The 26,292-nt window shown below is 31.7% G+C and overlaps 1 long non-coding RNA gene across 1 annotated transcript in view; it reads right to left on the bottom strand.

Moving 5' to 3' along the window:
• The window catches only part of LOC129957614 (uncharacterized), a 269,845-nt gene that overhangs the window by 101,204 nt on the left and 142,349 nt on the right, over nt 1–26,292 (bottom strand). The window contains exon 2 of the long non-coding RNA XR_008782793.1: nt 9,446–9,574. This is a non-coding gene — a long non-coding RNA (uncharacterized LOC129957614). The remainder of the gene's footprint in view (nt 1–9,445; nt 9,575–26,292) is intronic.

Genomic DNA, 26,292 nt, shown 5'->3' with positions numbered 1-26,292 from the left:
ATCAGAACGATCATCTATGAACCAATACCCCCATTGGTATTACTCTCGACATGGAAGACTTTGTGACACGACAGATTTATATGTGCGCCAGCCACCACAAACATGGACAGTCTTCGGCCGGCGGGGTTCGAATTCACAACCTAAGGAATGCGAGTCCAACGTCCTACCAACTAGGTCATCCCGGCCTTGGTTTAGATATAGTTTCTCATTTAATCAGGAAATAATCATGTGTAGATATAGTTTGTTATTTAATGAAGGAATAATCAGGCCTACATTTAGTTTGGCATTTAATCAAGGAATGATCAGGCATAGATATAGTTTTCATTTAATCAAGGAATAATCAGGCATAGATATAGTTTTCATTTAATCAAGGAATATTCAGGCATAGATATAGTTTGTCATTCAATCAAGGAATAATCAGGCATAGATATAGTTTTTCATTCAATCAAGGAATAATCAGGCATAGATATAGTTTTTCATTTAATCAAAGAATATTCAGGCATAGATATGGTTTGTCATTTAATCAAGGAATATTCAGGCATAGATATGGTTTGTCATTAAATCAAGGGATAATCAGGCATAGATATAGTTTGTCATTCAATCAAGGAATAATCAGGCATAGATATAGTTTGTCATTCAATCAAGGAATAATCAGGCATAGATATAGTTTTTCATTTAATCAAAGAATATTCAGGCATAGATATGGTTTGTCATTTAATCAACGAATATTCAGGCATAGATATGGTTTGTCATTCAATCAAGGAATAATCAGGCATAGATATAGTTGTCATACAATCAAGGAATACTGATCTAGATATAGTTTATCATATAATCAATAAATGATCAGACCTAGATATGGTTTGTCACTTAATTAAAGAAAATCAGGCCTATATATAGTTTGTCATCTAATGAAGGGACTGAAAAACGCCATAGCCACATGATATACTTAAATATGTATTGCCTCAAATTTCCGCATGTTTCTTTCTTTTGTGATGAAACAATATTTTTCTTCTTAGAAAATCCACAATGGTTTCCCAAATCATACTTGCTCTGCTTGTGTAATATAAAAGACGGTCATGTGAATTGATCCATTTTAAGTAAGTAGCCGCCTACAGCGACCATCTGGTTAGCTTGGAATATCGGTTGTGTTTAATTTCGATTAAATAGTTTATGCATAACATCATGGTCATTATTCCTTCCACAAAGTAATTTTAAGCTTCAAATTGTTACAGATATGAAAGCCGTATTACTTAAATTGCCTTACACCTGTTTTGCTCCGTGTGTAGATGAACCCTCTAAAAAATTTGTCACAAAAAAATTACAGCTAAAACTTAAATATTAAAGTAATCTATCTTCTATCTAGAACTTAACATTTCAAGTAATTGTGACTTCTCTTTCTTTTTCATAATGTTAACATCGCAGATAATAAGCAAAATCTTCCTTATACAGCTTTCAATTATTGTATCTAGTATTTCAATATTTCATGAAATAAAAAACGGTTTGAAATTCATTGCAATAAATAAAGTACTGCTGCAAATTATAAAAAACAATTATGAAAATTCAAGAAAGAATTCGTTCAAATAAACTACTATCAATTTCGTTTTCATTTTAAACTGATGTAAAAATAATTTCTGAGCAATAATATTCTCAGAAGTTATCTAGAAATACACCAAAACCTCGCTTAGTTTTTAATTAACTAATATTCTAATTAAAATTTTTAAAGGATTCATTCTCAGAGACATATTTCTTCAGCCAAAACATATTGTTACGAAATTTCCCGGGTTCGTTTGGATAGTGGGAGTTATATGGTGTGGAGAACACTCAATCAGCAGGCGGCAGTAGAAAATGAAACAACGACGTTTATTTACACGAAGACACACAGGACAACACAAAGACGACAACTATATACAGCACACAATTATCTTCAGCCGAGAAGTGCAGCATACAACAAGACTCTACTGCAGACAGTAGCGCACAGCTTAGTTCAGCACTAGCTTCACTCCGTCGCTGCTCCGCTTATCTCTGGAAGGTCGGTTCCGACTACTCTTCAATTCCACTGGTTCGCAACCCAATTCACCGCTTGGTTCACCACTCGACTCACCGTCACTCCCCGGCAGCTGCAGCTCCTTTTATAGGTCTCAGGAGGCGGGGCTAGAAGCCTCTCAACCAATCAGGAACGTTCGAGGCGTATCTCCATTCCTACTGGACGGGTCGGGAAAATTCTCGATGTTTCGGGTATAATCTATTTTGGCGCCAAATTCGCCAAATTCGTTGCCAAGTCGCCAAATGGTTGTCAAGTTTGTCGCCAAGCTCTGGGACCTCCTATGGAACTATGCTGGGAAGCCGCATCACAGGTTCGTAACAATATTTATACCGATTTTGATGGGTTTGTGTCTAGCCATCTGAAATACAGAAGTCATTAAACATGTAAACACAGAGATAAGCATCTCCTTCTGTAATTCTTATTAAATTGTCGGTTTGGCGACAAACTGGTTCAGTGGGAAATTTTTATTGTGTTTACATTCAATTAAATTTTTTACGCGTACATTTATATCCATTATTCCTTTGAAAAAATATTTTTAAGCATGGAATTGTAGAAGAAATTAAAGGCGTGTTATTTTAAGACTAATGCCTGCTCTGTTCATTATGTATATGAAGCATCAAATAGAGTCAAGTCCCTTGACATTATAGCACAAAAAACGTAATTGTAAGGTTCAAATCTCGTCTTTCTCGGTACGGAAACTACACTTCTTTATTTGCCATGTAAATTACACAGATAATAAAGAGGTTCTCCCTATATTAACTTCCCAAAAATGATTAATCATAGAATTAAATATTTGATGAAACAATGAAAATGGTTAGAATTCCATTACAACAAATCATTCCATGATTCAAAGTTAGTAAAAAATAAATAAATAACATGTTACCAAAAGTCAGAAAAAATTTGCACAAAACTGGTATCACTAAAAAAAGTTTTTTTTTTTTTTTCTTTAATTTTAAGATGGTATTAAAAAAATGTATTTTTGTTCTATAACATTTTCGAAAATTATCTCTGAAAGTGAAAAAAAAATTTAGTTTTTAATTAATCTCAATTTTTATTTACTTAAAATCTTGAATTAATTTCGAAAAAAAAAATCACTTAAAAATGCTCCTATCTTCCAAAATATTTCTGCGCTATATATTTCTAGATCTAGCTATATGTCTTGCAATAAGCCTATACAAAGGGTGTTCAAATGAAACGGTACGAAACGTCGTAACAACGTAATAGTTAACATATTTGCCTATGCCGCTATGGGAGAACGTAGCGAGGCATCTAGGAATGCGATTGGGATTACCGCCGTAGATCGGAGCATGCGCAGGAGAGTGCAGAGGCTCTTATAAAGACAGCCATTCAATTGAGGTGGCAGTGCATGTGAAAACAGGATGGAGTTCACACTGCAAAATTCGACGATTGCTGAGACACTCCGAGAACTACGCAGGTCCATCAAGAACAAAAGACCTTAGATACTCATGAAGGCTGTGGCTCTGTTCTACGATATACGATAACGCGCGTCCATACATCTCCAGGCCACACATGCGGAACTGGCCAAGTTCAAGTGGGAGCAGATCGACCATCCGCTCTAAAGCCCGGATATGTCGCCCTGCGATTTTCATGTGCTTAGTCCCATGAAAAAAACATCTGAAAGGGAAGCGTTTCAACTCGGACTGCGAACTCAAGGACGTTGTGAAGGACTCGGTCTCGTCACGGTTCAAGAAATTCTGGGAACAAGGAATCAATGGGATGCGTTGTGCTCTGGCCTAAGTTGTTATATCCACAATGTGGTTTCGTACCTTTTTATTTGAACACCCTTTGTATAATACTCACATTTTTCTTTATTTAAGGATATTTAACTTAATTTATTTCACCCATACAGGAGCCATTAGAAAGTCTTAGGAGAATGCGAAATATCTGCAAAATTAATTAAAAAACACGAAAGCAACTTTAGAAAGAAATAATGTGATATATTATAAGTACAATTCTGCATATTAAGCTGTTCTGCAGATAAAAAATACATATAAAGGGAATTTTTGTAGTAATCACTATTGACCAGTCTTACATATCCCAGCTCTTGCTATTTGCGCATGCGCAATTTGATGTTTTCGCAATGCGTGGATAGGTGTAAAGCACCGATAATGTTTTACGCACGAGCGAATCATAGTAGGAAAATTATTAAAATCACACTTATTAATCTCCATTGTTTTGTTTTGATACGACTTCATTGTGCTAACATCTTCCCCAATCAATGCCCTACAAAATGGTATAAATATTTCGAACATCAGTTAAGTATTTCTCGAGTGTTTCTCTTTGAAACATACAGACGCTTTCAGGAGACTTCCTTTTATAATATGTATAGATATACTTTACATTGTACATCGCTTACATGTTAAAATTCAAAGCAATACTTATCAATATTTGCTCTTCCCATACGAAAAGTTTATTTAAATGTCTCTTCAAGGTATTCGTTATATCATTTCCAAGAAATATTCAATAAATAAAGGAATTTTACAAGGACTTATTTATTTAATTACCATTTCTGCAAATTAGGAAGCAATTTTTTAAACTTTAAGCACATTTGTGCTCAAACAAGAGGAATTCCAATTTCCTCCAACCACTTCATTCCAAAACAATCCGAAATCCATTCACCATAAAAGCAGAGAATTCCCAGAAAAAAAAAAAAAAAAAACTTACATTTTAATGGATCCAAACTTGACGGATTTTCATTAACTAAATCACCAACAATTTTCAGTTCAGCTTCAACCGAAACGGTCCCTGGCATGAATCTCCTGAATCAAAGCTTAGTATTGATCACGTTACACTGTTGCCACTTTCATTCTCCCAGAATCGCAATTACGTTAGTAATTAGGTTTAGAGCTAGCTTTGAGAGATCTAATTAACTTTGCTCGGCCACCTCATTGAGAAGTAGGCTTTGGCTTGGAGATCTCGAGTGGGAAATTGGAGCTGATGAATCAAAAGCTCTGAAATTTTTCGACTTCTATAGCATCAGATGTTCCATATGTTTTTTCTATTGTCTGGGATTCGATGCAATGCATCCAGTTATTGCATCTAATTAAGTGATGTCTTTTTGAATTATATGAACTGGCGCAATGAAGGTTGATTCATTAAGGTACATAAGCTTGTTTTCTAATACCAGTATTATTATGTGCTGACATCTCATATGAATATGTTCAATTAACTGATACAGTAGCAATAGTTTGAATTGCATTAGACAGTTTAAAAGTTTTGTGATTCCTTAAATTTTTAAACAATGATTACTGTAAAAACTGATTTTTCAAATACTAGCCACCTTTGACGACCAGTTTAGTTTAATTAACGTCCCGTTTTAAAACATTACTGGGGCTATTTCCGGATGGACCTCGTAATTTGAAGCGTGGTCAGAGGAGGAGGATGACACCTGAGCTGGAACCCCGCCTCCAAACTTCTACACCCCACCAGCGGGAGGACGTTTGGCCCGGACAGATTTGGCCCTCCTACACGGTGGGATTATTCTGTGGGATCGGATATCGAACCTGAAACCCTCCGGTTCCGAAGCCGGGACCTCACCACCGGACCACCTCCACCCGCCTTTGGTAACCAGATTATTCGCCTAAATGAATGTCGTTTTAGTCTGTTAAATTATTAATATAGGATGCGTTTATATAAAAAAAAACATTTTATTTTATAATTAGTACGATTAAAACACATGAAATCAATTAAAACAATTTATTGCAAATTGCAAAATATATATATTACAAAGTAAAAGGGAAAATAAAAATCCTACTATGGATTGAATGATTGGCAAAAGCACATGCTTGAATGTTTTGAGAGAGAATTTGAATTCCATTCTGGCTTTTAAAAACGTTGTTCCAGATAGCGTATCAAATGGAATTATTAAAAATAATATTGAAGTTAAATGAAAAATTGTACGAAAATGAAATTTATATCATGAAAAATACCTCTTACATAAAACCGTTTTATAAAATAATTATTTTCGAAGATATGAGTATCAATTTTCATAGGCAAATCATAAAGATTACGGCTAGACTTAAGATTAATATACGGTAAAAAAAAAAAAATTGAAAAATTTTGGAACGATTTCTCGCCAAATATAATCGTGACAATTTTTATTGCATCTTTAAAAACTGGTATACATCCAGAATTGCTTTTAATGAGTTTTTGGACGATTGGCATGATTTTGACGTGCTTGGCGAGAAACAGTACATTAATCTTAAGTCTTACCACAATTGCTCATCTGACAAAAGTTAAGCCTACTTTTAAGTTTGTTTAAACTCTTTGTTTGAAACCTATTTCTTGATTTCTTTTATATTTTCTTTTCTCTGATTGAATGTCCACTTTGTTCACATAGCGAAGCATCTTCAAAACAATTTTAGTAATATTTTGTAGCTCCTTTAATTAGCTAAGCGAATCGTTTAATTTAGTAACAGCTGTAAATACGTTCAATGAACAGGCGCCTTAATCTCAGGAGACACCCGAGCACAAGTCGAATGTGATTGGTTCGTTCGATCACATGACTTCAAACTATACGTCATGTAAAATCTTCTGTTGGCTATTTATCTTTCCTTTTGGCAATTAGATGCGTATTTTGGCGAAATTAATTTGGGAATAGATATCAGTACTGCAGTATTTTGTTTTGTAATTCAGTTGATTAAAATTTTACACTCACATCTGTTTTATAATAAAGCTGATATATAAGAAATCAGGGTCTGCTACATGTTTCTAAGTGTGCTTTCATTTCTATATTTGAAAAGAAAATATTATGAATTGTATATAAGTTTATAAATGTTGTCTGCCGGCGTCCTGGCATAGGGGTAGCACGTCTTCCCCGTGATCTGGGCGTCCCAGGTTCGAGTCCCGGTTTGGGCATGGTTGTTCTTCTGTTGTTCTATCTGTGAGATGTGTGAATGTGCCCTCCTATAAAAAGGGGTTGTGCAAGCGAATGAGTGATGCGTGAGTAGCAAAGTCGTACTCTTGGCCCTAGTTGGCGCTGCTATAAAAAATAAGAGACGTTCCCCCTCAGGCTTAAATCGCTGTCTTCGTAACAGCGGGCTTGTCAGTGGCAAGTGCCATAAGAAACAAACAAACAAACAATAAATGTTGTCTTTCAATAAAAATGAAATGAACAGACCTACAAGACTCTCACTGGATCCATTTTAACATATGTGTTCGGAACTTAAGGCAATAACTTCACAGGGAGAAGCTCTTATTTCTATATTTGAAAAGAAAATATTATGAATTGTTTTTTTATAAAATGCGTTTAAAATAAATGTGTTTATTTATAAATTTCAGCGCCGCATGACGCACATTTGAATTCTATGCTTATTCCTTATCCTTGCAATACGAAACAATGCTTACCGCTTCGCAGATAAAAATGGGTTACTGTAAAATTGGCGGAAAACGAATTTGGCGGTTTTCAATTCACTGATCTGACAAACCAATCACATTCGACTTGTGCTCGGGTGTCTCCCGAGATTGAGGCGCCTGTTTCAATGACTACAACATGAAATTTTTATGATATTTTGTTTATATTTGACTGTTGCCATTCAATAATTAGTAATAAGCTTGATTTCTGTGCTACGTATGTTAACATTTTATATATAGAGATTTGAATTCAAATTTAATATAAATCATAAACGTGGATTTGATGGTTTTAGATGAATTCGACAATATTCTATGATAGCATAAATATTTATTTCTTAATGAACAAAGACTATTATGAATTATATCTACTAATAATTAAGATTAATATATTGGCGCGCGAGTTGGCGCTATATTGGCTAAAACGCTTAACATGGAGCTGCAAAATTTAGCGAGATCGCAAATTGTACAGACTAAGTCTATGGCAAAGGATATCGACGTGCTCTGATTGGTTTAAGCCTTGGCATCTTTTTGGCAATGTTTTGCTCTCATAATAGTGTAGTTTTCGCTTATTTGGCTCAAACCTTGGACCTTTCATTAGTTTTATGGAAGATACGAGTGAATATCAACACGATCTAATTTTTATTAATGTAATTGTTTTCTCTAAATATTTCAAGTAATACTACTAATACTAATTAATAATAATAATAAATATTACTAATAATACTAGTAATACAAGTAACCAATGTTGTTTATGCACAGAAGTATAAAAACTATATGGAAGTAATAACTCAACATATGATGCAGCAATTAAATAATTCTTATTTTTCTATGATTTCCGTGCCTTTATTAGATAATTTATGCAGTCATTGAAACTTGTTACTGAACGTTTGTTACTTTCCCATCAACTACATATGGGGAGAGGATTACTTAATGCCCAAAACGTATAAATATGTAAGCTTTAATGGAATATGTGATTTCGTAGCTAATTTTTTTAGTTATATCAAAATAATGTTACGAAGAAACACACACAAAAATATTTTAATAAATCGTAATTTTTATATTTCCTGAATTTAGGTTTCAGGATTGGATCTTTTCTGCTGTATATGTGTTCCAGATTAATATTACATGTAAACCATAAAAAATAGGGGGGAGGGGGATAAATCCACAAATTTTATTTATTTTTGTAAAAATATATTTCGGTATGGCATCTTTTGGGCAATGTTTTGCCAAAAAGATGCCAAGGCTTAAACCAATCGGAGCACGTTGGTATCCTTTGCCATAGACTTATTCTGTACAATTTGCGAACTCGCCAAAATTTAATATGTATTACCTCATAGGTTGAGAATGTACACCTTCAAAAGATTCTTTTAACATTTTAATTGGAGTTTTAATTAATGAAAAGCATGCTGCATTTTGTCATTTTTCAGCGATAATGCATGTCTATGCTCAAAAATGTATCTAGCTCTTTAAGTTGTGTAATTATCATGTTTATTTGGATAGCCTGGATGACATACTTTATCTGATAAATTTGATAAAAATCTACATATATGGATTAAATTCCACGTACCAAATTCCATCCTAGATCGAAACGTTCTTGAGATATCTTATTTGCAGATTGGTAAGCATATTCTCAAAATGTATCTTCTGACTCAGGAAGATCTAAATAGCTGAGATTAGTCAGAATTTCTTCATTTTTTTTATTTATAATTACTTTCGGTTTATAAATTAGAAAGTAAAAAAAGGGAAAGATTGAAATCCGTGAAAATCTAATTAAAAATAATGCATAGTCAAACAGAATTTTTGAACTCTTTCAAATATGTAAAGTTATTTTTAAATTATGGCAAAAAAATGAACTTTCACTTCATTACTATTATTAAAGTCATTAAAGTATTAAGACGGCGTTTAATTTTGCTCGCTAAGTTTATGTTCAGTTCAGTTATATTAATATCCAGTTTCAAAGCAACGCTAGGGTTATTTTCGCTAGAGTTCGTACGGTTTTGAGCCACACTCAGATGACGAGGACGATACCTGGGCTGGCACTCCCTCTCCAAGCTTCTACGGCACACCAGCGAGAGGACTTTGGCTCCGGTGGGTTTGGCATACACCAGGCCCGCTAACACGACGGTTCTTCAGTGGAATCGGGTCTCGAGCCGGAAACTAAAACATTATTAAAATATTATTAAAAATTAGGCATATCTAAAATAAAATATTATTAAAATTGGCTTAGCAAATTATTAGGCAAATTAGCTTCTGAAATAAATTATTATATATTCGTTGTTTCTTATGGCACTTGTCCAAGACAATCCCGATAACAAAGTCTTCGATTTTAAGCCGAGAGAGCGTCTCTTGTTTTTTCAGTAGCGCCATCTAGAGCCAAGAGTACATCTTAGTCACTCATTCGCCATAGTTCTTTTTACGGGGCGTACTTCATTCATGCATTTTATTCACTCATCCAAAGATCGTAATTTAGATCTGAATCAGAGAACGATCACCTCTGCACCGGTACCCCAAGTGGTATTGTCTCGACATGAAGGACTTTGTGGCCACAACAGATTTATGCGTGCACCATCCACCATACACACAGGGAGTCTTCGGCCAGCCGGGTTCGAACTCACATTATATATTTAATAGCTAAAAAAGATTTTTCATTCAGTGGTTGCTCCGAATATATAGATTATAGAGTCAACCAAGTGCTTTGATATTGAAATTTAATAAAAATTCAGGAAGTGGAGTTAATTGAGTTGGCAAGTGAAGCATTCCTTTATCAATTTAATCAGTATCATTAAAAGACTTTTCATTTCATTTGAAATTCACTAAATGCCTTTCCATTTTATTTCAAATTCACTAAATGCCTTTCCATTTTATTTGAAATTCACTAAATGCCTTTCCATTTTATTTGAAATTCACTAAATGCCTTTCCATTTTATTTGAAATTCACTAAATGCCTTTCCATTTTATTTGAAATTCACTAAATGCCTTTCCATTTTATTTGAAATTCACTAAATGCCTTTCCATTTTATTTGAAATTCACTAAATGCCTTTCCATTTTATTTGAAATTCACTAAATGCCTTTCCATTTTATTTGAAATTCACTAAATGCCTTTTCATTTTATTTGAAATTCACTAAATGCCTTTCCATTTTATTTGAAATTCACTAAATGCCTTTTCATTTTATTTGAAATTCACTAAATGCCTTTTCATTTTATTTGAAATTCACTAAATGCCTTTTCATTTTATTTGAAATTCACTAAATGCCTTTTCATTTTATTTGAAATTCACTAAATGCCTTTCCATTTTATTTGAAATTCACTAAATCAAATCTAATTCACCTTTTAATAAAATCTAAATGCCTTTTACTAAGCATCACTAAATGCCTTTTAATTTTAATTTTTTTTTTATTGATTCATTCTCTAACATTCATAAATAATATTAAAATCGAAATCTAGGGTAAATTTTGAGATCCCAAAAGATTTGAAAACTCCATTTATCCATTTCATCAGCACATTTAATGGCTTTTATTCCAATTTTCATAATACAATTAATTAAAGAAATTTATTCCATCAAGAGTTATAAATATCATCTAAATGATAATTTAAGATCCTCCCTTTAGGTAAATCTTAAGGCCTTAAAATATCTTAACTTCTTTTTTTTCGAAGTAATAAAAGGATGGTTAATTCATCCATTCTAATCGAAGTCCATTGTGATAGTTTACTTCGTTTTTACGTGCTCGTAAAATAGGAGTAATTCTGTCACGATGACTAAAATATTCGTCGGTGGACGGACAGAATCGATCATAAAGTGGATGTTACATTCCCCGCAAAAGGGGAAAATAAACGGCTAAACTTTATACGGCATGACGAAATGGCCATCAATCAAACCTGCTGTGAAAAGAGGAGGTTATTTCATTGGATTAAAAAAAACGCACAGTTTCACTAAAAAAAAAAGTTTCTTAATTATTGAACAAATGAAAAAGTGGATGGAAAACAATTCATTTTGTATAAATAAACATATTAATATAAATAAATTTATAAATTTAAATAAACAATAAGTTTGAAGTTATAAATTTGCTTTAAAGAATTTTAAACCATAATAATATAATTTAATATCTCGTTTTCTCCCAATTCCTATTCTGAAATATTTAAGTATTTTTAAATAATTATCTCTTTCAGAACTTTCCATTCATTTCAACTCATCAGAAACTTTGCAATATTCAAAGGTAAATATGTTCTAGAAAAGGGATGGGATGATGCCTAGTAATAGTAATTTGCTGCATATTAAAAGGTATTTCGTCCATATGCACGAAAATAGAAAGGCTGACAAACGTTCCATCTTTCGACGAATTTTGATCAGTTACATATCTTCAAACACTGAAATTACGTTTGTGAAATTTAGTGGTAAATTTATATTCATATTCATTTACCTACCATTCTACTTATTTCAGTTAAGGTGTTTAAATATACAAAATCTGGTGCTAAAACAACTTAATTCATTTTATTGCTTACAATTTCAATTGTACACGTTCAGATAGATTTCTATGCTTACAAAGATAGATGCAAATTCCCTATCTTGGTAACCTCAACGGGCTATTCTGGCCTGTACGAAGTTACAGGGATAAATTGAATGACCGGACCGAAGCAATAGTAACACTGCCAGGAATTTTGATTGAGTCCAAAAGACCATCATCGGCCACGGTACCATTCTTCGCGTCGGAAGCACATCCCATCATGGATAAGAAGTAATCGACTCTCACCATTTATGTACCCATCCGGTTGGCAAATACCAATCATAATATTGGAAACTTCTCATCCTTATTTCTAAGGTGTCGTCTCCAGTGGGAGTCCTTATCTTAGTATTCACAAACTGACTACCCCGACTAGCTCGAAGGCACATGGAAAAAGACTAAATGACTGGACAACCAAAACAGCAGCAACTGTCGGGAATTATAGTTGAGTCCTAAGGGCCATCATTGGCACTGCACAACATTTTCCATAGGAAGTAAGCCTCGTCATCGATAGAAAGTAGCCAACTCCCACCTTTTTCTGTACCCACCAAGGAAGCAAGATCCAACCACCATAACGGAAGCTTATCATCCTCATTTTTGAGGTGGCCCCCACTGCTGATCCCTATCTAAGCAAAGATGTCAACAAATTCCATTCATCTAGCTTGTTCAGGTTTTAAGTAACAATTTTCACAGACAAAACAAACCGACGCATTCATTTACAAATAGAAATAATCCCCTCCCCCCTCCAAAAAAAAACTTCTTTCGAGTCAGTGGGGATGAAAACGTTGTAACTCAATTCTATCGAAGTTAAATGGATTCAATAATAAAGTTTGCTCCTTCGATATTTGATAGTAAATATAATCATTTATTTCTGTGGTGAAAAGCTTATAAACCAGTTAACAGCTGCGAAACACCGGCAGTTGCTTTTGTCTTGTGGTTTTGTTATTCGGCTGCGAACCACAAGGTTCCAAGTTCTGTCCTCGCTCATACCAAATACGCCACATTGGTGACCTTAGACAATGAACCTTCAACCTTCGGACAGCTGTTGTGGCGCCATCTACCCACAGCAACACAAAAACGCCGCACCAACACAAAACTCGCTTAGACTCGCTTGACGCAACGGCAACCACTCACCCACACACGCTCGCCATAACGCTTGGCGCTACTCAAATGGGTACAGGCACATTAGATTCAGCAGCTAAATACATCACCACTCAACACCCATATCTTTCCACTCACTGAAGGGAGAATACTGTGGGGGAAAGTTTATAAACCAGTTAACAGCTACGAAACACAGGCAATTGCTTTTGTCTTGTAGTCTTGTTACTCGGCTGCGAATCACAAGTTCCCAAGTTCTATCCTCGCGCATTACAAATCCGCCACATTTCTACGGAATATTGACATGTATACAAGAACACAGACGAAATACAGCTACCATAATATATCACCATGTTCTAGACAAGCATTACAGAAAGAGCTGAGATGAAGGCAATTAACAATCATCGTCTGGAGCACCACAACCATTGTACCCACTTTTATTAGAGCACAGTTGATCACACATTCAAATAATTCCCATCCAAAGCAAGACAGATTCAAGATATGATGCTCTAAAATTGATAAAGTTATCATTTGAACCAGAAGTACAAGAATCCCATTTGTTCAGAAATACTGATTTACACTTATTTGCCTTACCTTACAAATTGTAGTTCTTGATTTCATCATAATTAGTCCGGGTACGATAATAAAGCCTATTCGCTCACGATCACATCTATATATTCCTACATCTAGTCAACGTATGTACAAGAATACAGATAAAGAACACATTTGCCAGAAAACATTTAAAAAAATTCTGGAAGAATAGACAAAAGTTTTTAACTTCATTTGATTCAAGTACAGTTAGCAATTTCCGTCAAGAACATCTGCCTATCAATAATCGTTTGCTTTGAAATTTTCTTTCATTGTTTTTCCAGAATATGTTAATATGCTTTAGCAGCTGTGTTTTCATTTCTAGCAATCTATCGCATTCACTTCTATGTCACTGTCTCCAATAAATTTTAGCAAATCAGTCTGAACAAAAAGTAAGAAGAATTCCAAACAAAAATCACAAAACAAAATTTATGTCTTGTTGCTTGTGCTTTTATTCATCTTTAAGTTGCTTATTTCAGGCAATCAGCTGCTTAAATTTGAAGTCATTATTCTCTGCAAATAACAGTAAATCAGAGTAGACCAAAAATACATGAAAGAATAAAAATTCCAAACAAGAAATACAACATTTATAATACACTCACTCATCAAGATCTAAAAATTAAATATTTTGACGAATGAAATATCTTTTTGATAGTATGTTTCTGTTATGTAAAAAATAAAAACTAAGACAAAAGATATAACAATTATTTACATAGAAATTATATGTAGTAATAAATAATGTATTCAAAATACAAATAAAAATTACATCATTAATCATTTCTCTAACTTTGGCCATCATTATCTATGTTTCGTTTTTAAACAAATATGCTTCAATTAATTCTTCTGAAGTAGTAATTTTTAAACTTGAATTAATCCATTTGTTTCTGTCTCGAAACATAATATCAACAGCATTTCTTTTTCGTCTTGTAACAATTCTGCCAGAGTGAATAATTCTCTATATTTTTCACGTCGAATTCGAGACAGCATCACAGGATAAATAATCTCTTAGTTCTTCAGCCTTGCTTTATATATTTCACCATTAATCAACCTTTTATGTATATGAATCACTTCTATTTATACTCATATCTTGACTTGTCTGCATTGCAAAATAGTAAGAATGGTGCTTTTAACATTGCAAAATATGACTGGAAAAGTCGTCTGGTGCTTATTTTTTCCAACACAGCAGCACAATTTTTTTCCTTTTAGCAAATGATATTTCAAGATGTTTGTCTGGAAGTGCTATATAATCTTTTTTTTTTCGTATTTTTTGATTCTATTGTTTTAAGAATATTATAAATTTTAAATAAGCTAATATATGTAGGTATTTCGGCATTATATTCCTTCAGAAATGACAAAAATAGCAAAAATTTAAAATAGTTTTGAACTGCGTAAATTTAAATACAGTCTGTAAGCTATAAAATGTATCACCAAAAAAAAATTCCAAACAAACAATGAACTTCTGAACTTGAAGCAACCATTTTTCACCCCGACTTCTTTTTATTTGTTGCAAGTGATAAGAAAGAACTTTTAAAAACTTTTAAACAAATTCTTAGTTAAAAAGTAATTCTAAATGTTAACATATTTCCTCAAATAATCAGATATTTTCATTGCATAGTGACAGCTTTTATACCATATTAAATTTAAATAACTAAACATTTCAAATTGCATCAATTTTATTTAAAAAACAAACTTAAAAACATTATTTAATAATTTAAATAATATTTTAAGAATGTTTTAAAACTATGACTTTGTTTAATTGTTCCATTTATTTTCAAGCTTATTGATACAATTTTTCCTGCATCGTATTAGTTGATATAGTTTTTAATAATTAAATAAAGTCAGATGAAACTCAATTGGTTCGTAAACAAGTGAAATTAAATAAATTCTAATTTAATTTTCTAAAGAAAGAATTAGAATTATATTGTCGAAGTAAATAAAACTCCAAAATTATCGAATTAAAATATGTATTTACAATATTAGAATTAGAGTTGGTCATTTTTTTTATAATTGAGAGAATGAATTCAATTCACCCATTATTTTGTTAGAAAAAAAAACCTTTATTCTGGAAATAATTATCAACATTTTTTTTACCCAAATCTTTTCAACTTAAATTCACAGTTGAAAAAACAGCTAAAATAAATTAAGATTCTTCCATTGGTACTCAAAAATTATTTAAATAAAAATGACTGAATATATTAATTCAAAATCCATCTATGCAATTTAAATAATTCTTCCTGTAATAACTGACACGGACACGAATGGCTACGATGTAAATAGAAAACGATAATAAATAAATTAAATTAAATTCCAGAGAAAGTAAAACTGTCTAAATTATAATTAAATTTTTGATAAACGAATTGGATTTATCTACTTTTATTGTCAAGTAAAATATGGTGGTGCAAAAATTATTAAACTACACGAAGTCTTATTTTCAATATTATTAGAACTAAGACTGGTCAATTTTATATAAAATAAGAATGTGAATTGGATTCATTATTTTATTAAAGATCTTTATTTTCGATACAAATCAATTAGCAATTTGGATATAAATCAATTACGAATCAATAGTTTTTACCTGAGTATTTTCTATATAAATTCTCCATTGAGAAAGCAGTTGGTGTTCATTAAATTCTTTCTCACGCGCATGTTCCAAAAATTGGCATTAAAATTTCATATCATTTAACTTAGAGCAGTTTCATCTAAATATAAATCAGGGACTAATTTAAACATGATTAAATTAGTGTAATTAAACATATTTAAATAAACATGATTATTTAGCGAGAAGAAAATTTGATCTGAGTTAAAAGCAGTTCCAGAAGCAGTCCATAAAAACAATAAATAAATAAATGCATAATCATTATGTTATCAAGTTATAAAAATAACATCACGTTAAGGCATTTTTATGTAAAAATTCTACAAATGTGATTTTGCTTATTGTGATTAAAGATTGCTTAAAAAAGCTGTAATAAAGTCCAGCGTTATTCGAGCTGCAATAATTTTTATACCTTTTTCTAATGAAAAATTAATTACTAAAACTTAACTCAAACATTAATTTTTCAGTATTTGTGACACATATTTAAGTAATTATAACATTTAAATATATTTATAGCAAGGGTTTAGTTGTCACTCACCTAATCAATTACTACATTAAACTATTTTTAAAAGAAAAGGAAGATACTTTTTTTAATAATTTAGTAAAGTAAATCAAAACTTCTTGCTCTCTACATTTTTATTTTTTACCGAGTTGAAAATATTTGACGCATCAATGAATTTTCAGATCTCTTACGGTTTTGAAGTTTTACAGATTATCTCATGTGATTTTCAAAAACATTAAAAAGCTCAATTAAATTAAACAAAGTTATAAATGACTTTGAAATAATGATGCCACATTAAGTTAAACATTTTTCCTGTCAACTTGACTATAACTCGATAAAAGAAATACTTAAGAAATCAGAGGGTCTCTTTCTTCATATCAAAATATTAGACAAAACCGATACCTAATTACAGAAGGCTTTAGAGAACTGATTTGGGGATTTCTTGTATATCGTATAACAAATATTGCACATGTCGAACTCAGTAATGCTCGTTTGCATTCAACACTTGATACACAGCTTTTGATACACTGTAGTGATCAAAAACTTCTAGAAAAGTTGTCATTAAGCAAAAGGCAACAATTTATGCATCAGTATTTATTACATTTCTTAAAAGGTAAAAAATATTCTGTAATTCCACGGCGTTTCTGCCATTATTTTACGGATCTGTAAAAACCACCTTTTAAACAAAAGGCAACAATTTTTTATCAGTATTTATTACATTTCTTAAAAGATAAAAAATATACTGTAATTCCACTGCGTTTCTGCCATTATTTTGTCTACCTGTAAAAACTGGAAGACGTTTTGAGAAACGTTTTCCACAGTTTGTCATAGATAATCTACCATTGCACGAAAATACAGTTCCAGGCGTAGAATTATAAACAATTCACATACTATTTTATAGGGAAATACTATTTATTAAATGATTTTTGTTTAAATTGAAAAATAATTGATTTATGAGAAAACACAGTATTCTGGAGCATACCTCATGAGTTATTTCTCACCAGATCGTTTCCTATACAGAAACTTGTTCAATAATGTCTCGAATTATGAAATATATTTATTAATTATTAGTGTCACGATCTGACCAATGTGTTAGACGAAGTGAAAGGTTTACCTACACTATTAATCTATTTTCTTTAAAAATTTTATTCCTATAAAATACTCTTGTTTTCCACAATTTGTTTTCTTTAAAATATTTTATAACATTTCAAATATCTTTGTTAAAGAAATTACGCTGCGAGGTTTACATGTATAAAAAATTATATTAAACATTTTCGAAAATCAATAAATTTAAAATTTTTATTTAATTAGAATAAATATTTCTAGTCGATAAAAGTTTCACCTTAGTAGAAAACTATTTAGTAGTATTTATTAATTCAATGGATATTTAATAGAGTCAGACGATAATAATAACTCAAATACTGGACGTTGCCAAATTCTCTTAAAATATATTGCTAAAATATTTGGAAAAAGTTTGCAAACGATTAAAACCAAGTGTGAATTTTAAAAGGGATTTTCAAAATTTTTTAACCGCAATATTTTATTTCTTCTTTAATAAAATATTTTCCAAATTAATACAAAAATTCAATTATATAATGTCAAACAAAGTTTTGAAGTCTGAGAAATTATTTTCGATTCTGTTTCTTCCTAGATCCATCTAGTTAAAGCGCAACAATATAACTAGATAGATATTTGCCGAGATAAATTCCGATTTGGGAATCAAAAGTATATAAAGAGTTATAAAATGAGCTGATAAATATTATTTCTTTAAAAATTGACCCACCTGATTACTTAATCTACATTTCAAATATTGACTTGAATGCAAGATTATCCTACATAGGGAAATTCTATGTACATTAATCGATAGATTTATTTTCACCTCTATTGACTAGCCTTTTAATAGGCGTAATATTTGAAGATTGTTCTACACGTAATAAAGTTTGAAAGGGGGGGGGGTGGTAGTTTTGCCATAATTTCCTCGTACAATCTCTAATGAATTGCAATACCAGAGAACTCCTTACATGGCACTGGCATACAATAGTTACGAAATATTAACTTTTGGCGTGAATTTAGCATTTTTACTGAATCTATCATGTCATCCTTGGCGAGTTATTTGGCGATTAATTCCTGGCATGAGTTAATAGTATCCTCAAATCGAATTTGTGTTTTGGACACGTTTTTCTCAACCGACTGAAACGAAAATTGGACACAAAACTGCAAATGTAGTCACTAAATCCCAACTCAAATTTATTATATTTAAATTATTGCATTTACTTGCTTTTGAAAGTTCAGACCGACAGACAGTCTATCCTTAGTTGGATTTGGCTCGAAATTTGGCAGGTGTCTATATTATAAATGTTAAAAATATGTATCGAATTTTATCTATGTTTGTATCTATGTTTATCTCTTCGTTTTGTAATTATCATGTTAAATTATATTCGAATAGACGGACTTCCTCTTACAGATTTTACTCAAAATTTGATAGAAATCTGGGAATTTGGTTTCAAGATTATATACCAAATTTTATCTGTGTAGCTCAGAGCATTTTTGAGTTATTTTTGTCATAGATGGACATTTTCCAAAAGTGCGTTTTTCGAACTCATGGAGTTCTAAAATGTGGAGATTTGTCAAGATCTCGAGTTTAAATTATTTGACGATTCCTATAATTTCTGTATACTATGTATACTGAAAATTAAAAATTCAAGACTGCCTATATAATTGTATTATCACGTTTTAATCTTTGGCGCTATGGTTAAGCGCAATATGTATGGATCTCATCGTGTTGAAGACAAGATTTTTTCCCTCCTTTATGTAACTTTAAGACTATAAGTAACATGATTATACGAATTATTAACAAAGAATAATCGATTTTTGGGAGAAAAATCAGATTTTAATCAACCGCTACTTTGTAGACCAATGTATCTGTAACTTAGGTTATATTTTAGTTACATCTCTTATATCTAAACTGATTAGTAAGCTATGCTTGCAAAGTTGCGAAATCGGTACAGTTGTTGAGCCTGAGAGATTCTATTTTACACCCAGCGAAGGAGTTTTACACCCAACGAAAATGGACATTGAAAAAATATTTTTGACATTTCTTCCGAAACTGGACCTTGACAGACGATAACCATTTACCATTAACTGACTACTCCAACCCTCCTGTAGGCATTCGGATAAAACTGAATGACCAGACAAACGCGATATCAACACTGGGTGGGGAATGTAATTGCGTCCTATGGGCCATCACCGTCCATGGCATAACCCTTCCCTAAAGAAGTACGTCCTGTTATTGATGGGAGGTAGCCAATCCCATCTTTTTCTGTACCCACCAGGGTGGCGAGAACCAACCACCATACCGGTAGTTTCTCATTCTCATTTTTAATGCCCATCTAGGGTGGTAGAAGATAAAAAGAACACTGACGATGCATCTAGAAATCATGAACTTTCATACAAAATAAAATTTGGTGGAAGCAGTACCGTGGTTGTAGTTGGAGCAGCGCTTCTTTTGTTTTTACTAATTATTTTTAAAATTTGGATATTTCGCAATGTCCATCCCAAAAAAATGAACCTTTCCACCAAAATATGTAATGTTTAATGGTCAGTTGTTTCAGTTATTACATTTTAAAGTTGATTCATATTACTCTATAACAAAACGTAACATGATATTATGAATATGTTTTGAGAGGATATTCGATATATAAAATTCTGCAAGCGAACTTTTACAAAATTAGTCTATCTATTTTATTGCATTGTTTTATTTGAATTGAAGTTCATTTTCGTCAAATGTTGTATTCTGTTTATTAGGCTTTCCAAGTAGGGCAATAAGTGACATAGAAACAGGAAAATTAATAATCATCGTTACATTTAATACATGAAACATATTATTATTATTATTAATTTTGGATGCGTATGACTTTTTGATCTGATCTATTACAGAGCATTTTCCATATTCGTCAAAAATTTTTAGAAAAATGATGACGTGAAAAAATAGACTGTTTTTTTAATCAAAAGTGATTATTCGGCTTTAATAATTTGTATAATTACGATGCATCCGTTTCTGGAATTACATAGAAGATGAAACGAAAGAGTTACTTCATTCGAATCAAAGACCTCACGCTCAGCCACTAGACAATGGGCTGCGAATAAGAATGCGAAATATACGAATATATAAACCTGAATTATTTCTTTTTACTTTCTCGTGTATGAAGTATAGAGAGAATATAGTAGTAGTCAAAAAGTTTGAACTCGAGATTTGACGAGTTCCAAGTTCGAAAAACACATTTTTGGAAAATGTCCGTCTGTCTGTCTGTGACAAAGATAATTAAAAAAACGCTTTGAGCTTGAAGGATGAAATGAAATTTAGTATACGGTCTTAAAGATTGCTACGGTCTTTGTAGATTTTTATCAAATTTTCAGTAAATTCCTTTCATATAATTGTCTGACTATTCGAATATAATTTAGCACCATAACTGCAAAATAAAGAAAGAAAGATAGATAAAATTCGGTCCACAGATTTAACATGTTGATATACACCTACCTACCAAATTTTGAATGAAATCCAGTCAGGGATTTGCCGTCTGTCTGTCTGTACTTTCAGAAACATGATAACCCCAAAATGCAATGACTTATATAGATATGAAATCTATTAAGTCACAATAGTCACACTATTGTAAAATTGTAATAGTCACACTATTACAATTTTCAGTGTAGTTTTATGTCTAATTTTTATTGCAATGAGTTGGAAAGAATACGACTGAAACTCAAATTCTATTTTTGTATACTTTAACTACATGCCAATGATTAATCGCCAAAACGCTAGCAAAGGATGACACGATAGATTCAGTAAAAATGTTAAAATCTCGCCAAATGTTAATATTTCGTAACTGCTGTACGCCAGTGCCATTCAAGGCGTTCACTGATGTAATACATTTATTAGATAGTATGCGAGAAAGTTTTGGCAAGACAACTCCCACTGGCTTGAATTAGATTTTCTCAGATTAGTCTTATAACCACACCTGATAAATTAAACTTACTAAAATTCTTGTCATGGCCGCCACTGAAAATGGAAATTCATCGGATTGATGAAGGAATGTACATGGATCCATTTCTGAATTCGTAAGGACTTAAATTTCATGGAGTTCCATTCTTATCTCTAGAGCTGGATGAAATTCAATGCTTTGCAGTAATTAATACCCCTCGCAGAGATTCAATTGCCAATTAATAAATTATGCTGGGCATTAATGATACTAATCTCAATCGTCCACCAAAATGGGATGACCAGTGCTTGTTAAATATAGCCACATATTATCAATAATAGGATAACAGGTCCTTTGAATCTCGGTCTGTATTGGTTCCATTAGGGATTGCATTGATGACCACTGGGTCCATTTCGAATCCTTCCTCTCAGCCTCGTTCTGAATTAGGAGACAGTTGGGTGGTTTTCAGGACTAGAAGATAATTGCATGGGATGGATTGGTTCCGAGCTTCATGGCATGATATTATTTTAAAAATTTGCTAAACTGTTGGGAAAACTGGTAGATGGAGAAAATGTTATGTGCAAGCGATCATGGAATCAAATAATTTAAAATTGAAAGTCTGTTAGTTTGTAAATTTGCTGAACTGTTGGGAAAACTGGTAGATGTAGAAGATGTTATGTGCAAGCGATCATGGCATCAAATAATTTAAAATTGAAAGTCAGTTAGTTTGTAAATTTGCTGAACTGTTGGGAAAACTGGTAGATGTAGAAGATGTTATGTGCAAGCGATCATGGCATCAAATAATTTAAAATTGAAAGTCTGTTAGTTTGTAAATTTGCTGAACTGTTGGGAAAACTGGTAGATGGAGAAGATGTTATGTGCAAGCGATCATGGCATCAAATAATTTAAAATTGAAAGTCTGTTAGTTTATTTCAACTTAATACTGTTTTCCATACTTACTAAATACTAATCTGGCATATATCGAATTTTAAAAGTTTAGCCTTTTGAGTTTTATAAGTATTGTACTCACAAGATCATGGATGGACCAAACACTTAAATTTGTTACTAAACATTTTGTCCAAAATTTGTAAAAAAAATGTACAATTTTAGTGCAAGACCGTGCACCACATTATAACCACCTAGCTGAAAATATTTTTATGTTATTGAGTTTACTAAGAGAGATATAGACAAATATACAATATATTTTTCGGAACCAAGAAAGTTTGAAATCTAAAAGTTCTAATGATTCATCAAAATCTTAAGGTTGTATATTAGACCATTACGATATTTTCTCTTTGTATTGTAAGTATCAAAGATACAAAAAAAGATGGTTAAAAACGATATCTGGAATTTAATCAGCACACCTAAAAGTTTTTGTAATTATCGCAATCTAATCAATTAAGAAAATTCATTCCATCAATAGTTGTAAATTTCAACAAAATGACATTTAAACATATCCCCCAGGTAAATCTTGAGACCATAAAACGCTTTAAATTCTTTTTTCGATCTAGTAAAGGAATAGTTAAGCCGTCCATTATAAGCTCTACTGTATCACTTACCTCTTTTTTACGTGATCGTAAAATGGGAGTAATTCTACCATGCTGAAGAAAATATTTGTCAGTCTATGGACAGAATCAATCGTCCAATGGATGCTTCATTTCCCTCTAAGGGTAAAATAAACAAAATAACTATATACGGTCCGACGAAATAGGCCTCTATCAAACCTACAGTGAAATGAGTAGGTTATTTTATTGGATTTAAAAATCGTTTTGTCTACGTCGTTTATTATTAAGCAAAGGAAGAAGTCGATGAAAAAATTACATTTTAATTAAAGGCTTTTATTAAGGTAAATATATTTATAAAATTAAGTATAAGAATAAATTTAAACTTAATGAATTTTCCACAATTATTTTCAGTAAAAATAATACAATTTCATCAGGAATTAATCTCTCAGTTTCTGTTTAGAAATATTTTCATATTCTTCTTTCAATAGTAAAAACCTCTTTGGATTTTCCCATTCGCGTCCATCCAAAACTAATCGTGAGCTCGCCAATTTTTTAAGGGAAAATAACTCGAGGAAAGGGATGTGACGAGGCGTGGAAGTTGTAGTTAGTGGCATTTTGCAAGTTTTATGCTCATAAATATAAAAATCGGCAAGCAGACATCTTGTCTATCTCCGAATTCAGATCCATATTTAATAAAGACATTCGAATATTCAATTTTTATCTATAAAATCTGAAGCTAAAACAATATGCTAACTCATTTAGCTGTCATTGTAGAATTTTAAATTATGATTTTACATGTATAAAATTGTTGATGAAACAACATGTTCAAACGTCACCTTATAACGTATTTTCGTATAACGTACATCTGCAGACTGATTTCCCCATGCTGGGTAAATATGTGTCAAAAATTTGATGCACATTCAGTTCTTAATGTAAGCCCACCAGATTTCTTTCATTTATCTCTTTCCAGTTTTATGCTAAATCGTTCGCAAACTGTGTAATCAAAAACGAACGTTGACTCATATAATTTCAAAACTTCTCTCCCGTCTCAAGAATGATACAAACGTTGATAAATAATTCTTCCATCAAAGTGGATAATGAAATTCACTCATTTCAGATTTGATAATGAACATAATTATTTATTTTTATATTTAGTTGGTATATATAAAAGAATATTAAAATGCTTCACAAACAAGAATGAAGACGGGACAAATCTATCGGATCAAATCGACAGATTCTTGAAGAACACTTCAAGAAATGTTTAAAGGCAAACGATTCACAAAGGATTGCCAATAATCTTCAACGGAAAATCACAATCTTTATATGGAGTTTTAATTCTGAATATTAATACAGAAATCTTGTTCACAAATTAAAGAAACTTCCTTTAATTCCAAGAAAGATTCTCTCACTCGAGATGAACAACTAAAATTCGTAAAATTTTTATTTCAACAGAATTTGCTAAAAATAAAAATCTATTTCCCATTCTTCAAAATATAATTTTCTATTCTACCTTATTTATATCAGGTTTGATAATAAATCCTCCTTGTTCATAATAGAACTATTTATTTCTATAGCTTATCGAGATATATAAAAATGCAAACGAAAAACAAAACTACTGCCAAAACACATAAACAAATTTTGGAACATAAATGTTTAACAGCTGACAATTCACCATAACCGTCGTTAGGAACATCTGCTAATCAAAGATCACCTGCAAAGCATCTATTTTTAAATTTTTAATTCAGAATTCCTCCAAAATATGTTAATATGTTTTGTTAACTATATTTTCGCAAATCATCAAGATACTCATTTCAAACAATCTGTACTATCCAAGTTCCGTTGCAAATTTCAATAATCCAGACTGAGCCAAAATTAAGCTTTAAAATAAGAATTCCAAACATTAGTTGCGGAGTTCACAATCTGAGTGAACCCGCGCACGCAACGATGAACAAACGTTAATTTCAAAAACATACTTTTCTATCTTAAGCATAGTGATTCATTCATCAATAACAAGAAGTTGCATTTTTTTTTATGGTTGAAATATATTTTTCAGAGTACTTTTCGTTTATGAATAGCTAAAAATTAGGTAAACAGATGTAAAAATGTCATTATATAAAATTATATTCAATTTTAAAATACGTATTTACATTTAAAAAATTATCTATTTATTTATTTTGCTACCTTTTGACGGTATTCTCTTAACATTTTTTCAAAAGAAATATTCTTTAATGAATTCTTTTAAAGTAGTATTATTAAACTTGCATTAACCCATTTATTTATGCCTTACAACACAACATCTACAGTATTTTTTTCTCAACTTGCAGCAACTCTGTCAGAGTGAATAATTCTCTATATATTTCACGTCCATTTCGAGACAGTATCCGAGCATAAATAATCTATAATGTTCAACTCTTTGTTCCTCTGCCTTGCTTTATATATTTGAACATTATTCAACCTTTTATGTATATGGATTACTTCTATTTATACTCATAGCTTGACTTGTCTATTTTATAAGATGCAAACTTTGTGCTTTTAGCATTACAAAATATAACTGGAAAAACATCCTGGTGTTTTTCTTTCAAGTTGGCGAGCAGCAGTTTTTCTTTAGCTTAGCAAAGGATATTTCAAGATGTCTGGAAGTGTTATATAAGCTTTTTATATATCTTTTCTGTAATAATTTGATTTTGACAAAGTCAGAAATTTAAAGCATCCAAGATGGACTTTTAAGCACAATATTCCTTCAGAATAGGAAAAATCGCAAATGTTTAAAATAACTTCAACATAATATTGTTTATAAGTTGTTATATTATCTGTATTTTACGTGTATGTAAAAACATACAGCCAATGAAGACATTATCAAAAACATGTTATCAAATTTTGGAATAACACTGGCTAAGGTGGCGCTTTAGATATGATATTCCTTCAGAAGTGTCAAAAGTAGAAATGTTTAAAATAGTTTTGATGAAATATTGTTTATAGGCTGATATACTATCCAGACATAAGATGATCAAAATTAAAACATCTCTACTCTGAGTTCTCTATATAGAGAACTACTCACTGTAAAGGCTCTAAAATTGTTGAACGTACTATTCAAGACATAGGGAGACGGATT

This window comes from Argiope bruennichi, chromosome 11 (genome assembly GCF_947563725.1).
Source record: "Argiope bruennichi chromosome 11, qqArgBrue1.1, whole genome shotgun sequence".
Taxonomy (NCBI): Eukaryota; Metazoa; Arthropoda; class Arachnida; order Araneae; family Araneidae; genus Argiope; species Argiope bruennichi.
The sequence above is the reverse complement of the archived record's forward strand: the minus strand, read 5'-3'. Positions and strand labels throughout refer to the sequence as shown.